General features: G+C 48.2%; 1 long non-coding RNA gene across 1 annotated transcript; it reads left to right on the top strand.

Annotated features, from left to right (window-relative positions):
- Window positions 1-1715: 1715 nt before the first annotated feature.
- On the top strand, window positions 1716-13835 carry LOC137758600 (uncharacterized). The gene is made up of 5 exons (XR_011073022.1): window positions 1716-2238; window positions 3078-3206; window positions 9011-9166; window positions 11661-11696; window positions 13018-13835. It is a non-coding gene; the product is annotated as an uncharacterized lncRNA (long non-coding RNA).
- Window positions 13836-15484: the final 1649 nt, after the last annotated feature.

Genomic DNA, 15484 nt, shown 5'->3' with positions numbered 1-15484 from the left:
TCTGGGAGACGAGCTCCCTACCGCCCTGAGAGCAGGCAAGGGTGGGGCCTTAGGAATAGCAGGAGGGGGGCGCAGTGGCTCTGTCTGGTCAAAGAGGACAAGGCAGGAAAGATTTCAACAAAGGAGCAGCCTCCAAGAAGTGAATGCAAGCAGCAGAGTGGAGGCCTGGAGGACGCTGGCTCATCTCTCAAGGAATATGAAGAAGACAGGCTTTTGGACCATGAAGTGACAATGGAAGAACTAGATGAGGCGGAAAAGGTCTGGGAAGGACATTAAAAATAAGAAGCCGATTGAGGGTAGCACATGGAGGAAAAGAGACTTAAGGATCCCCTTACCATTCAGTTGAATGCTTTTTACTTCAAATTGTGTTCTGTCATCAATATTGTCAGCCCTGCTTTCTTTTGTCGTTTCCTGATAATCATGTACCCTGCCTTTCACTTATAACCTCACAGGGACACTTTGTCTCAGGTGGGTTTTCTGTTACTAGCATTTCACTGGCTGTTTGGTTTGGGGATTTGGGAAGCAAATTGCAAGCTTTGCCTTTTGATACAAAAACATTCCACCGGGGAAGCAGTACAGCCCAGTGGTTATAACAGGCCTCTGGTGCCAGGCTGCCGGGGCTGGAGGGTATGCTGACGGCCTGCCAGTATTTAACAGAGCACTCAATGCACACCTAGTGCTCTCTCTCCTGTTCCCAACCCAAAGATAAGGTAGAGCAGAGCATCCCCACTTGACAGGTAAGGAAACTGAGGCCCAGAGACATGAAGTCAGATGCTTAAGGCCACACAGCAGGATCACTGAATTGGCATGCCAAGGGACCCACGCATTTGGGTTGGCCAATGACCATCTTTAACTCAAGAGCTTCTTGGATTTGGCTGGAAGGGCAGGGAGCCCTCACTCGCTTCTTCTCGTGGTCAAGAATGAGACTCAGACATGTTGATGGCAAAGCAATAACAATAGTAGTAATAATACTACCAGCAAACACTTATTCAGAATTCACCATGTGACTGGCACTATGCCACATGCTCTATGTGTTTCATCTTCTTTACTTTTCTCAGCATAATGATTAAGAGCCAGGATTCTGAAGCCAGACAGCCTGGGTGTGAATCTCAGCTCTGCCACTTACTGGCTGTGTGACCTTAGGCAAGTTGCTTTACCTCTCTGGGCCTTAGTTTCTTTATCTATAAAATGGGGTTGGTGATAGCACCTTATAACAGATCCTTAGCACATGGTAAATAGTACATAAATATTACCGTTGCATTTTTAAGCAACCAAACATCAGCTTCCTCTCTCCTTGGCTTATGAATGGTGAGTATATAAAAAAGAAAACTGGTAGAGGGAATGGTTCATTTTTTAGAGTTGCGAGCAAAAGGGAAGAAACTTTTTCAATAAAGAAGATACCAGAGTTGTTAGCCGTGATCCCCATTTACAAATGGGGAAACAGGCTCAGAGAGGGTAAGTTAGTTGCCTGAAATCACACACAAGCAGCAGAAGAAGGATTTGAACTCAGGCTTGTCTGACGTCACAGCTCATGTCCTTAATCCCAATGCCAAATGGCCAGCCCTGGTGGTCATGGAAAGATCTGGTCCCTGGCCCTGCATTGAAAATGGAAATATGAGTCACCGGCCATCCCCAGGGATGGCTGGGGAGTGAGAGGCGCTCAGCTATGGGGCAGAATGTTCCGCCAGATGCTGAGGAACAGCTGCCAGCACCACTCAGTTTTTCATGCTGAGGAAAGGGAGGAGGAAAGCGTGGAGGAGTGGGGGTCACAAACCAGCGGAGCACAGCCTGAAGCCGGGCCACGACTTGGTGAATAACGTCAGGCTCACACATCTGGCCTCCGGAATGCGGAGGGCCCAGAGGTCAGGCCTGGGGTTCTGCTGTTCCTTGGGGCAGGCTCTTCCTCTGAAATCACCAAGGCTGCTTCGTTGAGAAAAGTCTTAGGCTTTCTAGGCTCTCCTGGCCCAACTCAGGTGGTGACGTGTGAAATGGGCATTCTTTGCCCACTGATGAAGACCAGGTCTCCATAGACACAGGATCAAAAGAAGCAAGGCTCCAGAGTCTGATGGCTCTGGAGTGGATCCCTGGCTGGGCGACCCTGGCCAGTACTTTAGTTTCCTCCTCTGTGCACGAGCATCACATTCTGCAGGGTCTGGAGGAAGGATAACCTGCAGAATGCCTGGCAGCTGCTGGACGTCCAATCAATGCTCCTGACCACCTGCCCAAGTCAGCGAACAAGTGAGTGAACAAGTGAGCAAACTTGCATGGTGTCCAAACAGCCAGCACATAGCCGGTGGTCACCACCTTGCTGGCTGGTCTCCTTAGAGGCATTGTGGCCAACCTTCCTTTTCTGGTTCCAGTTTCCACTTTGCCCCAAGGAGCACCAAGTCATGTCTGGCCTCTTTCAAGGGCTGAGTTGAAGGTGAAGAGTAAGGAAGAGCACAACCTTCGCCTTTGTGCCCATTGATAGGGCCTCACCTGATTCATTTTTGATGCTTGCGCTGGTTCTACCTGGGAAAGTTTGGGACTGGCCAGTGTGACTTGGTGGGATCGGTGATTCATTTTAGTCCCAAAGGGAACAAAAGCCCAGGTCTGCCCAAGGTCCCCTCTGCTCTGGCTGGCCTCGTCTCTTGGTCAGGGAATGAGTCACCCACCCCTCCTCAGGGCTGCCCCTGTTTTCACTGTGCCTGGGCCTTCAGAAACCAAACAATCAATTCTTCTTTTTTTGGCTCTTGGGGACAGGAAGGTGAGTATATAAAGGGAGGACTGACAGGAGGAACTAAGCTGCCGTGGGTTCCGTGGCGGCCACTGAAGGGAATAAATCTCAGGGAAGGAGCATTTGAAGCTGCAGCCACACGGCTTCTCACAACCTCTTTCTCTGCCTGGCTGGGGGTGGGGGGGTGGTGTGCCCTGCAGCCTCCACCTCCAAACCCTCTCCCCGAAAGTGGAAAAATAACCCACCCTCCACAATCTGCTGGAATTTTAAAAAGTATCCTGGGCGATATAATTTGCCTGGTTCACTAGTCACTGGTTCCCTGTTTAGATAAACCATATGACCTCCCTTTCCTACAAAACAGAGATTGTCATATTGAGCTGACAACGTTGTCATGGGCCACAAAGAAGATGATGAACATGAAGCGTGGAGCACGTGCCCTGGTGGGATAAATCCCCTCCCCGAGTTGCAACAAAGAACCGGGCAGCGGATGGTACGTGAGCTTCTTCTTTGACTCGTGTCTTCGTTCCACATTGGGGCTCTGCTTATCTGGAGGTCAGACCTCCTGCCAAAGGCTGGGCCCTCGGTTATCTGGAGCTCAGCTGCAGGCCCAGAGTAACAGGACAGGAATTCTGAGTTGGAAATGAGAGTCACAAAGTCCAAGCACGTTTCTTTTTTTTTTTTTTTTCTCTCTGTCTTCTTTTCAGTTTCTCTTGATTTCATTGTTCTTTAAAAAAAAAAGTATGATACATCTTTTTTTTTTTTTCCAATCAAGTACGTTTCTTTAAAGCCTTGGCTGAGATGATCAGGATAAAAGGAGGTAGAAGCAGGATATCCTCAGAGGCCATCATTTCAAACAGTATGACACGGACTGACTCCCTTCCCCTTTCTGGGCCACAGGTGTTTGTTTGTTTGTTTGTTTTAAATCAGTAAAGCAGAGATAATAATTCCCACCTCACAGGGCTGTAGGGACTTGGGCATGACCTAGTAATTCCAAGCCTGGCTCTTGGGTTCAGATCCCAGCTGAATGAGACCATCTCATCATGTGGAACCTACTTGCTCATCTTCTGGTGGGGATGGTCAGGTTGCTGAGAGGGTTAAATGAGATCATCGGAAGAGCGTTCACGGCTGGCAGATGACAGCATTCAATAACTGTTAGTTGCCGTTATATCCATCCCTGACTTTAGTTTCTGGCATGTGGCAGGTGTTCAATCAATGTGAGCTGTTGTGGGGGCAGATGATGCCATTAGCAGAGAAGACAAAAAATAGAACCACAAAGCGTTAGCCGTCAAAGGGACATCGGAGGGAGATCACGATCTTATTTTAGATCACCCTTTATTTGACCACAGAGGATGAGGAGACCCACGAGGGAGAAACACCCAGGCTGAGGTCACCGCAAGCTCATTTTCCTCTATCAGGGCTCTTGGTGGACCCCAATTCACACAGCAGTCTGGGGCCAGTTAGAGTGAAGACACTCATGGGCCTTGGTTTCTTTCTAGGAATCGCTGTGTGACCGCCCAGGGCAGGAATGAAGGGCTTCAGGGTAGTTGTTGTCTTCCAGAAAGAACCGGAGGGAATCAACAGTAGCAGCAGGGAAATGCCGATGCCTTTTCAGAAAGTTCTGTCCTAGTGAGTCAAGGAAGGTGACAGCCCCGCTTTGGGAAGCAATCCAGAAGCAGTATGCGTGTGCAAGTGTATGGCTCAGAGACAGCTATTCTAGACAATAACAATAGCGATGGTTTGGTGAGTGCTGCTTGTGGGCCAGGACTTTGGCCAAGTGTGTGCATCTCACGGATCTTCTGCGGGGTGAGTATTCTCTTACCCCAGCAAACCGAGGCACAGAGGGGCTAAGAAACTGGTTCAAGGGCCCCCAGCTAGCGCATGGTGGAGGGGACTCCAACCTAGGCCATGTGGCCCAGAGCCTGTGACTCACCACACAGTCCTCATGTGCCATGACTCACACCTATGTCACACTTCTCACTGCTTCACATGGTTTTCACCTCTGAGATCTCACGGTCAACTCATGTGTAGCCCTATAAGGCTCAAGGGGTCCTAGCCTGGGCCCAGCACTGAGCAGGTTCTCATTTGCTTGGCAGGTATTTCCGAGTGCCACCACATGTCACAACCTGAGTTGGGGCAGGCGAGAGTGAGAGTAAGATCAGGCTTGGGGCTGGCCATCACCAGGCATGTGGCCTTGACTGGGCAGAAATCAACCTGTTCATGGTCTGTGCCCTCCTGGGCACCGGAAGTAGGCAGGGTGGCTTCAGTGGGAACACTCAGCCTGGTGAGGGATGTGGGCAGCTGGGGTCAAGAGGCAGGGATTCTGGTCTCGACTCTGCGTTTAATGATTCACGGTCACCTTGGCCAGCCCCCTGCCCCTCACTGGGGCCTCCATTTTCTCATTGAAACGATGAGGCCAGGGTGAGTGGGGTGGTCTTGAAAGGCCCATTCAGCTGGATGAGACAGTGGGGCTATGACCTACCTGAGACCCCCAATCTGGCTAGTGTCAGGCTTGGGCTCTAGAATGAGGGTCCAGCGGGTGGTCTGTTCCCAGTCTGGCCCCGTCCGGGTCTCAGGCTGTGTCTCAGATGCTTGGTCAGCCCCATCACATGCTGGCTCACAGGGTAACACCAAATGTCCCCATGAGTCCCTCCCTCGAGCTGACAACCTCACTCCTCCATCCTGACCTGGGAAAGGTCCCCTGTTGTGTGTGTCCTCAGGCAGATCAACAGCATCAAAACACAGCTGGAGACACTGGGTGGTGCCTTTCAAAGTCTCTTTGCATTTTCTCATTTCAAATTAATAACATGCCAAGTTTTAAGTTAATAATTCAAAACAATAATAAAGGTAGTACTTACAGAGTTGCAGATGAAGGGGGCCCTTCTATGTGCCTCTAATCCTCACAGTGACCCTTTCATGGTATTGTTATAATTATTATTGCATTTTGTGTTGAAGAGACTGGGGTTCTGAGAGGAGGGACAATTCTGTAAGGTCACAGAGCTGGGAAGTGACAGAGCTGGCAAATGGAGGGTGTCTCATTTCAGAGCCCCAAACATATGCATTGTTCATCCAGAACCTTCTTTCGTCCAGAGTACCTACTCTGTGCCAGGCACCCTACTAAGTTCTGGGGCACACAGTGAATGGGCCAGGTCTGCTCCCTGTGTGGGTCATGAGAAGTCCATGAGAAGCCTGAGAGGTAAGTATTATTACTCATTGGAGGCAAAATGAAATCCCTCTCTGCCTTGGCTCAACTCCTCCCAGCTCTACCATGGATCTTGTTTGTTTTTTTTTTTAATTTTTAATTTTTTAATTTTATATTGGAGTATAGTTGATTTGCAATGTTGTGTTGGTTTCAGGTGTACAGCAAAGTGATTCAGTTTTATATATATATATATATATCTCCATTCTTTTTCAGATTCTTTTCCCATATAGGTTATTACAGAACATTGAGCAGAGCTCCCTGTGCTATACAGTAGGTCCTTGTAGATTATCTATAAACTCCTAATTTAACCCTCCCCCCAACCTTTCCCTTTTGGTAACCACATGTTTGTTTTAGAAGTCTGTGAGTCTGTTCCTATTTTGTAAATAAGTTCATTTGTATCTTTTTTTTTTAGATTCCACATATAAGTAATGTCATATATTTGTCTCTGTCTGACTTACTTCACTTAGTATGATAATCTGCAGGTCCACGCATGTTGCTGCAAATGGCATTATTCTACCTCGTACCTTGTGACCACTACCTTCACTCTCTGGGCCTCTGCCCCGTGGCTGGAAAATGGGGAAATATTAATTTCTGCCTTTCTGGGTTGTTGGGAAGAATTCATTAGGAAATGCATATGCACCCCCAGCAGTTATGACAGTGATTGGCCCAGAAAAGGTGCTCAGTACCCTGTCAAAGCCTGCCCTTATTCCGTCTGCAGGCGTGCTCTGCAAAGCTGCTGTCTCTGTCAACCGCATTGACAGCTGAAGAAACTGAGGCACTGAGGGGCCAAGTCTCTAAGGCCACTGAGTAATAGGTGAAGCTGAGATGGACCCTGGAGGGTCCCAGATGTGTGTTCTCTTCCCCTGGAACCCTATGGCACCTGCGTCCTGTGACTCTTCCCCTCTGGGTTCTGGAAGGGAGGCCCGGGAGATGAAGTGTTAGGCAGGTTGCTGGCACCGCAGCGGAAACTTCAGGAAGCGCAGGGCTGAGAGGACTTCTAAGAAAGAGGGAGGTGCGAAGGGACACACTTGTCCTGGTCTGAGGGCCAGAGGTCAGCCAGGCTCCTGGCCCAGAGGCTGGCTCTCCGGGGGCCCAGCCTCCAGTCTGGCTCAGCCCACGCACTCGGTCTTCAAGGCTGAGGCCAGCTGTGATCCGCCTCCATCCAGATCCTTTTCCTGGCCTTCCTGGTAGATGCCTGAGGCCGAGGACTGGGGCGAGGTGGCCAGAGCTGGGAAGGAAGCCCTCTGTCCCTGTCACCATTCAGGTCCTCCGAGAGCACTGTAGGGCCTGTTCAAGACTCAAGGGGTCTTGAGTTTCAGCCTGGCTTTGCCCCTTTTGTGGGGACACAAGTCACGTGCCCAAATGACTCGGAGCCTCAGTTTTCTCGTCTGTAAATGGGGCAAATAACAGCACTGCCACCCGGAAGGCAAGTTCTGCCTTAAGTTCTCTAAGCAGCAGGCATGAAGCAGGTGTCTCAGTGATGTCAGTTCCTGCTCCTATAGGTGGGGACACAAGTGAAGTCACCTTGGCATTCTTGGGGTCGAGGCTGCGATTTCTCAGTGCTTTAGGTCTCCTGGGTAGGGGGTGTCTCATTTAGGGCACAGACATTACCAGGGCTTCTGCTCTCTGTCTAGCAGCGGGGAGACCACCAGGCAGAGTCCCTGGGACAGTGTGGGTGGGGGATTGACTACAGCCTGCCTTTGGGGGCCACAGGGTGCTCTGGGCTCCTAAAATGCAGGGGCCTGTGTGGCTTAGGACCAGTGCCCAGGTACCCTGAGCCTGACCTCTCTACCCTCAGCAGCGGCAGGGGGGCTTCTTCTGGGGCCCTCACAGAGCATCGTGCAGTGGCTTCGTTAGATAACGGGGCCCTCAGCGGGCTCTCCACTCTCCCCGTCTGGAGTTTTCTCCGAAATGCCCAGAGGCAGGGCCAGGTGGCTGTGTCAGAGCAAGGTCATCAGGGTGACTTGGCCCCAGGGCCGTGACCCAGTGGAGCCCCAAGACTGGATTCCTGAGGGCCAGCTGGCTCGGAAGCCCAGGACCCAGGCTCCTTCCCGGCCCGCAGGACTTGCTCCACTAACTCGCTGCTCCCAGGCTACCCTGACCCTCTGTGGGGTCCAGGCTGCCAGCCTGGAAGGGTCCCAGGGACTTTTGAAGGGCTGAGCCAGGCAACTCTGCCCCTGATGGCTTCGGCTCACTGACTCAGCCCTCACCTTGACCTTTCCTTCCCACTGGCTACTTATGGGTGTTTCCTGTCCCCTGAATAGGTAAAGAAAAGGGAAGCGAAAGAAGCTCAATGCATGGCTTCTTTATTTTTCTTTATTATTAATTTAAAAAATGACACGTGCTTGGAGTGGAAAATGCCACTGCTTGAGAAGCACATACTCTGAAACGTGAAAGTGCGCCCCGCCCCCTCCAAGAAGGGCCTTGTATGTGTTTGGCTGGAGCCCCACCAGCTCTGTCCTGTGTGATTGATTACAGCCTTCCGCCCCCGCCCCAAGACACACACACACACACACACACACACACACACACACACACTCTGTATTTGAAAAAAAAAAAAGCAGGGAAGCCACTCTATACTCGTGTCATTTGAATGAACATATACTGAGCATCTACTATGTGCCAATTGTTTTTTTTCCCTCAACAACAGATACTGGACATTAAAGATAATCCGTTAGGTCAGTAGTTTTCAGCTCTGGCTGGACAATGGAACCCTTGGGAAGATTTTTAAAGTCCAAGTGCCGAGGCCTCACCCTAGGCAAGTTACACTGGAAATGCTGGAGTTAGGACCCAAGTTACACTGGCAATGCTGGGGACAGGACCCAGGCTCAGGGTTTTGAACCCGGGGGGTCAGTGTGGAGCCAGGGCTGGGAACCCTGCTCTGGGCTCCCCCCTGCACCTGGGAGCAGGAGCTGGCCCACTGTGGGGCATGTGGGCTGGGAGGTAATGTGGCCACAGGACTCTCTGCTTTTAAAGCTGACAGTGCTGCTTTCTGCCTGGGAAAATGAAAAAACAAAACAAAACTTTTTTTTTTTAAGTCAGAGAAATATCCCTTTATTTTCTCATAATGTCATAATGTTTCTCTTTCTCTTTAGGACCGTTACTCTGCCAGGGCTAGGACCTGGGCGCGTTGGAGGTTTTGCTGCCTGTTAGTCAAAGAAAGCTGTCAATCAGGAACTGGAAGATGCCGCTTGCAGGGACCCAGTGACGGTCTGTCCTGTGAAGAGCCTCCCCAGCTTATCCTTGAGCAAGTAAGCCCACGGGTCACCTACTGTGTTCACTTCCACAGAAAGAATTTTATAAACACTTACCCCCATTCTGGAATTTGGTGTTTTGACACTTGGAGCTTACTAATGGTGTGTGTGTGTCCGTGTCTGTGTGTCGTGTGTCTACGTGCGCATCTGTGTGTGTACATGTCTGTGTAATTGTGTCTCGTGTGTGTGTTTGTGTCTGTGTGACTCTGTGTGTGTTTGTGTCTCTGTGTGTATCTGTGTATATCTGTGTGTGTGTCTGTGTGTGGTCCAGAGAAGTATGTCCTGTTCATCTTGTGTCCCTAGCATTCCCCCAGCTGGTGTGACCTGTGGTTCTTGTCGGTAAACATCTGCCAAATAAAGGCCCCTGAATAGGTGGCACTGTTTGTGAGACACTGACTCCAGGCCCTGGGCTGAGAGCCTCACTGGCTGAGAGCCTTACTCTGTCCCCTTAGTGACCCCTGTAGGAGGTGTCACTGCTACTCTCCCATCCCCAGGTGAGAAGCAGAGGTTCAGAGGCCAAGGACGTTCAGTTGGTGGGTGGCATGGTCACGGTCACTTTGTACTCCGCCTGCCCTTCATTGCCCGGCTCCCTTGCCCTCCAGCAGCTGACCACCAGCCCTGGGACTTCCCCTGAAGGGCAGGCGCTTGCTTAACCTGACTCCCTGCAGGTCACGAGACGGAAAACTGTGACCTCAGTGAGCGTGTGCTTCACCTCTCCGGGCCAGGGGTATTAGGGGGATGAAACAGTGATCCGGACACTAACTAGAGAGTTTGGTCCTTACTGTGCATCGCTGTGCGGCACCTTTGCTCTGTGAGCTCATCTCATCCTCACACTCCCAAGTGAAGTGAGTCCTATTATTACCCTGCTGACACACGTCTTCCCGGTCACCGCTCTGCCTGCAGCCTCCTCGGTCCTGCCCCACTCAGTGCCTGCGAAGCCCTGCAGGGTCTGGCCACCCTGCTTCCTCCCCCTGCCCCCCCACCCCCCGCATCTCCCTCCCCTCCCCTCCTTCTCCTTCCCTTCTTTTCTCCGTATTTTATCATCCAGATACCTCAGCCTCCCCAACCAAGGTTTTCATTGACCTGTCTCTTCTCTCCTCTTTCTATCCTCGGCCAACTTTTTAAAAGAAAGAATAAGTTGTGTCCACACTGCATTCACACACACATGGGCTTTGCTTCCTTTTGCCCAGCATTCTCTTAATGACAGGATAAAATCGCGTGGTATGAAATACATCGTACTTTGTCCATGCTATCCCTTTCTTTGTTATTATTCTCACACTCATGGAGGTCTCGATGAAAGACCTCACTAATGGGATCACATTCTCTTTCTGCTTGGCTCTGCCTTTCCAATCACTTTTTTTTTTTTTTTTTGGCCTCGCCATGCGGCTTGCGGGATCTCAGTTCCCTGACCAGGGATTGAACCCCGGGTCACGGCAGTGAAAACGCCGAGTCCTAACCACTGGACCACCAGGGAATTCCTCCAATCACACTTTTCCATTACTTTAGCAAGCCTGTGTTGAGTCCCATATGAGCTGGGCTTTGTTCTAGGGTTCTGAGAATAAACACTTGTCCTCAAGAAGCTTATATCGAAGTGAAGAGCCCAATATGTAAACAAATACTCATATTCCACTGGGGCTGTGCTATGGAACTATGACCCACAGCGCTCTATGGCCAAAGGGTGGCATGTATCCCAGCCTATCACAACCAGGAAGGGCTCCTGGGTCAGGTGTAAACTCAGTCTCAACCTGAACCTTGAACTGAAGCATTTTTTTTTTTTAAATTAGCTTTATTGAGGTATATTTTATTTTATTTTATTTTATTTTATTTTCACACACACACACTGTATTTTATTTTTACAAGAGATAAATAGACTGACACCAAGCATTGTAAATGGATGACCACAACAAAAGCAACAATGATTGCAATTACCAAACATGAAACACACTCATACTATGTCATAATACTGACATTCAGTCCAGTAATTACTGAGGTATATTTTAAATATCATAACATTTAAGTATAAAATTCAGTGCTTTTTTGGTAATTTTACCAAGTGGTGCAATCATCACCATAAATCAATTTTAGAACATTCAAATAGTCCCCCAGTCAGATCCCTTTCTCATGCCCATTTACAGGTAATCCCTGTTCCCACTCAGCCCTACACAACCACTAATCTACTGTCTCTATCAATTTGCCATTTCTGGACATTTTATATAAAGTGGAACCATACACTATGCACTCCCTGGTGTCTGGCTTCTTTCACTTACCATACCACCTTTGAGGTTCATCCATATGGCAGCACCTGTCATTTGTCTGTTCCTTTGTATTGCTGTATCGTTCTGGTGTATGGATTGACCACATTTTGCCTATTCATTTCATTACTCAGTTGATGGACATTTAGGTTGTTCCCAGTTTGGGGCTATTATGAATAATGCTGCTGCGAACACTGACTCGCACATCTTTGCGTAGACGTATGTTTTTGTTTCTCCAGGGGGGATACCTAGGAGTGGAACTGCTGGATCACATGGTAAGTGTAACTTTTTGGGGAACCACCGAACTATTTTCCAGAGACAGTGCCCCATTTTGTGTTCCCACCTGCAATGTAGGAGGGTTCCGTTTCTCCACATCTTAGCTAACATTTGTTATTATGTCATTTTGATCATAATCATTCTAGTAGGTGCGATATAGATCTCATTTGACGTTTGCACTTCCTTAATGACTAATGACGTTGAGCATCTGTTCATGTGCTTGCTAGCTATTGGTATATCTTCTTTGGAGAAATATCTGTTCATATTGTTTGCTCATCTTTTGATTGGGTTGTTTGTCTTATTATTGAGCTGTGGAAGTTCTTTGTAGATACTGGATACAAGTCCTTTATGAGATTCGGTTTTGCAAATATTTTGCCCAAGTCTGTTGTTTACCTTTTCATTTTCTTAATGGTGGCTCCTAAGCACACAGAAGTTTTGAACCTTGATGAATTTCAGTTTGATTTTTTATTTTATAAATCATGCTAAGAAAGCTTTGCCTGACAAAAAGTTTTGAAGATTTTTTCCCCTATGTATTCTTTTAAAAGTTGTATAGTTTTAGCTCTTACATTTAAGTCTATGATCTGTTTTGAGTTAATTTTTGTATATGGTGTGAGGTAAGGGTCTAAGCTTTTCCTTTTGCAAGCAGACAAATAGCTAATTGTCCCAGCACTATTTGTTAAATAGACTATCTTTCCTCCAGTGAACTGCCGTGGCATTGTTGTCAAAAATCAATTGACTGTAAATGTAAGGGTTTATTTCTAGACTCTCAATTCTGTTCCATTGACCTGTATGCCAGTCCCACTCTGTCTTGACAACTGTAGCTTTATAGTGAGTCTCGAAATCAAGAACTGAAGGTCCTACAACTTCGTTCTTCTTTTTCCAGAACGTTTCGGCTATTCTAGGTGTTTCTCATTACAATATAAATTTTAGGATCAGTTTGCCAATTTCTGGAAAAAGAAGCCGGCTGGAATTTTGATACGGATTATGTTGAATCTATAGATCAGTTTGGGGAGTATTGCTATCTTAATATTGTCTTCCAATCGAAGAACACGGAATGTCTCTCCATTTACTTAGACTTTGATTTCCCTCAGTGAAGTTTTATAATAGTGTACAAGTCTCGTATTTCTTTTGTTAAATTTATTCCTAAGTATTTTATTCTATTTGAAACTATTAGGAATGGAATTATATTCTTAATTTCATTTTTGGCTTGTTCATTGCTTGCTATGTAGAAATAAAATTGACTTCTGTGTATTGATCTTGTATCCTGTGACCTTGTACTTGTTTATTAGTTCTCATAGTATGTTCTTTTACATTCCTTAGGATTTCCTACATATAGAATCATGTCATCTGAGAATGAAGACAGTGTACTTCTTCCTTTCCAGTCTGGCTGCCTCTTGCCTGTTTCTTGTTCCCGTGAGGCTTGTTCCTGTTTGGGGGTGTCTGCCTGAATTGTTCTTCCCCCAGCTGTTCCATGGCTCACTCCCTCACCTCCTTAGGTCTTTACTCAAATGTCAACTTCTTGCCAAGGCCTTCTTGGAACACCCTACTTAAACTGAACCCCTCCTCACACCCCACACCCCTAACCCTTTTTCTTGCTTTGTATTTCTCCACAGCACTGACCATCTCAGACTTTATACCCCTCCCCTCTCAAGATGGTCCTGAGAGTTCCAAGAACAAATCATATGCCTGGAAGGAGGGCCTGAGCTGGTGCTTAGCCAGGGTTGGATGAAGGAGGGTCCAGAAGGGGCGTTCTCTGGGGCACTCAGACCCCTGCCCCACCCTTCCTGGCTGGGAGGGGAAGGGGCTCCTTGCAAATGGGAAGACATTCAGGAGGCACTAGGTGGGGGTCCCCGGGGAGGCTCATATACACCCGTGCCTGCCTAAACAGCCCAGCCACACCCAGACAGGGGCCAACCTCGACAAGGGGTCTACCTGAAGCTTGTTTGCACTTCATTTCACCTGAATAGAAAATGCTGGCACTCAGGAGATGGGGAGGACAGAGGTAGGCTCCCAGTGACTGCCCCAGCTGCAGACCCGCTAGAGGTGATCCTGTCTTTGGAGACTCCACTCTGCCCCTGGCAACCAGGAAAATACATTCCCTATTTGCATGGGGTTAAGGAACGGGATCTCTTTACACCCCCTCCCTTATCTGGAGCTTGTCCCAGAACTAGGACTGGGGTTAGCCGGGGGTGGGGGTGGGGGTGGGGTGATCCCGGAGCCCAGTCTGAGCATAGGTGGGTGGAGGCTGCAGTGGAAAGAGCCCCCAGCTGGATGTCAGACAATCCTGGGTCCCTGTCCTGCTCTGTGTTTTTGCAGCAGAATGAACTTAAGGCCTGAGAGTCAAGCCCTGGGTGGGTTTCCACCTCCAACAAATAGGCCTGAGGAAGCCCCCTCACCCTGGGTGGGAGGTTTGCTCCCCTACTCTGGGTCTCCATTTCTTCATCTGTACACCCAGTGTAAGAATACATCCTCCGTACAGCCACTATGGAGAACAGTATGGAAGTTCCTTAAAAAACTAAAAATAGAACTACCATACGACCCAGCAATCCCACTACTGGGCATATACCCTGAGAAAACCATAATTCAAAAAGAGTCATGTACCACAATGTTCATTGCAGCTCTATTTACAATAGCCAGGACATGGAAGCAACCTAAGTGTCCATCGACAGATGAATGGATAAAGAAGATGTGGTACATATATACAATGGAATATTACTCAGCCATAAAAAGAAACGAAATTGAGTTATTTGTAGTGAGGTGGATGGACCTAGAGTCTGTCATACAGAGTGAAGTAAGTCAGAAAGAGAAAAACAAATACCGTATGCTAACACATATATATGGAATCTAAAAAAATAAAAAAAAAAAAGGTCATGAAGAACCTAGGGGCAAGATGGGAGTAAAGACACAGACCTACTAGAGAATGGACTTCAGGATATGGGGAGGGGCAAGGGTAAGCTGGGACGAAGTGAGAGAGTGGCATGGACATATATACACTACCAAATGTAAAATAGGTAGCTAGTGGGAAGCAGCCGCATAGCACAGGGAGATCAGCTTGGTGCTTTGTGACCACCTAGAGGGGTGGGATAGGGAGGGTGGGAGGGAGGGAGACGCAAGAGGGAAGACATATGGGAACCTATGTATATGTATAACTGATTCACTTTGTTATAAAGCAGAAACTAACACACCATTGTAAAGCAATTATACTCCAATAAAGATGTTAAAAAAAAAAAAAGAATACATCCTCTGGGCTGCAGGCTCCAAGAAGATATTACCCATTAAAACATATATTATATTTTCATATACAATATATGTATATTCTTAGTAAAAATACACGTAACATAAAATTTACCATCTTAAGTATTGGTAAGTGTAGAGTTCAGTGGCATTAAGTACATTACCATTTTTGTGCACCCCCAAGAAGATATTATCCTTTAAAAAATACTGTCCATTCCCCACGATCCCCTCTGGTGTCCCACACCTGTGCTGGGTGTCACCCTCTGCCCTTGTTCTTGTCTCCTTGAGTGGCGAGATGATTTATGTGTTCCTCTCTCTCCCAGGCTGGGACGATGTGTCCCTCATCTGCTTGTCCCCAGTGTCCTGCACAGGCTTGGCACAGAGTGGACGCTCCTTAAAAAGAAGTGAGTTAGACTCTCGAGGGAGGTGGAGCCCCATGGACCAAGCCATCGGCGCAGGCTCTCAGGGTGGCTCTGCCAGAGCACGAATGGGCTTGTCTCAAACCGTGCATGGCCCTCCAGACAGCGCATCCAAATCACTTAACCCTCCCGAG

The sequence above is a fragment of the Eschrichtius robustus genome, chromosome 2, assembly GCF_028021215.1.
Source record: "Eschrichtius robustus isolate mEscRob2 chromosome 2, mEscRob2.pri, whole genome shotgun sequence".
NCBI lineage: Eukaryota > Metazoa > Chordata > Mammalia > Artiodactyla > Eschrichtiidae > Eschrichtius > Eschrichtius robustus.
Note: the sequence above shows the minus strand (reverse complement) of the source record. Positions and strands in the feature narration are given on the sequence as shown.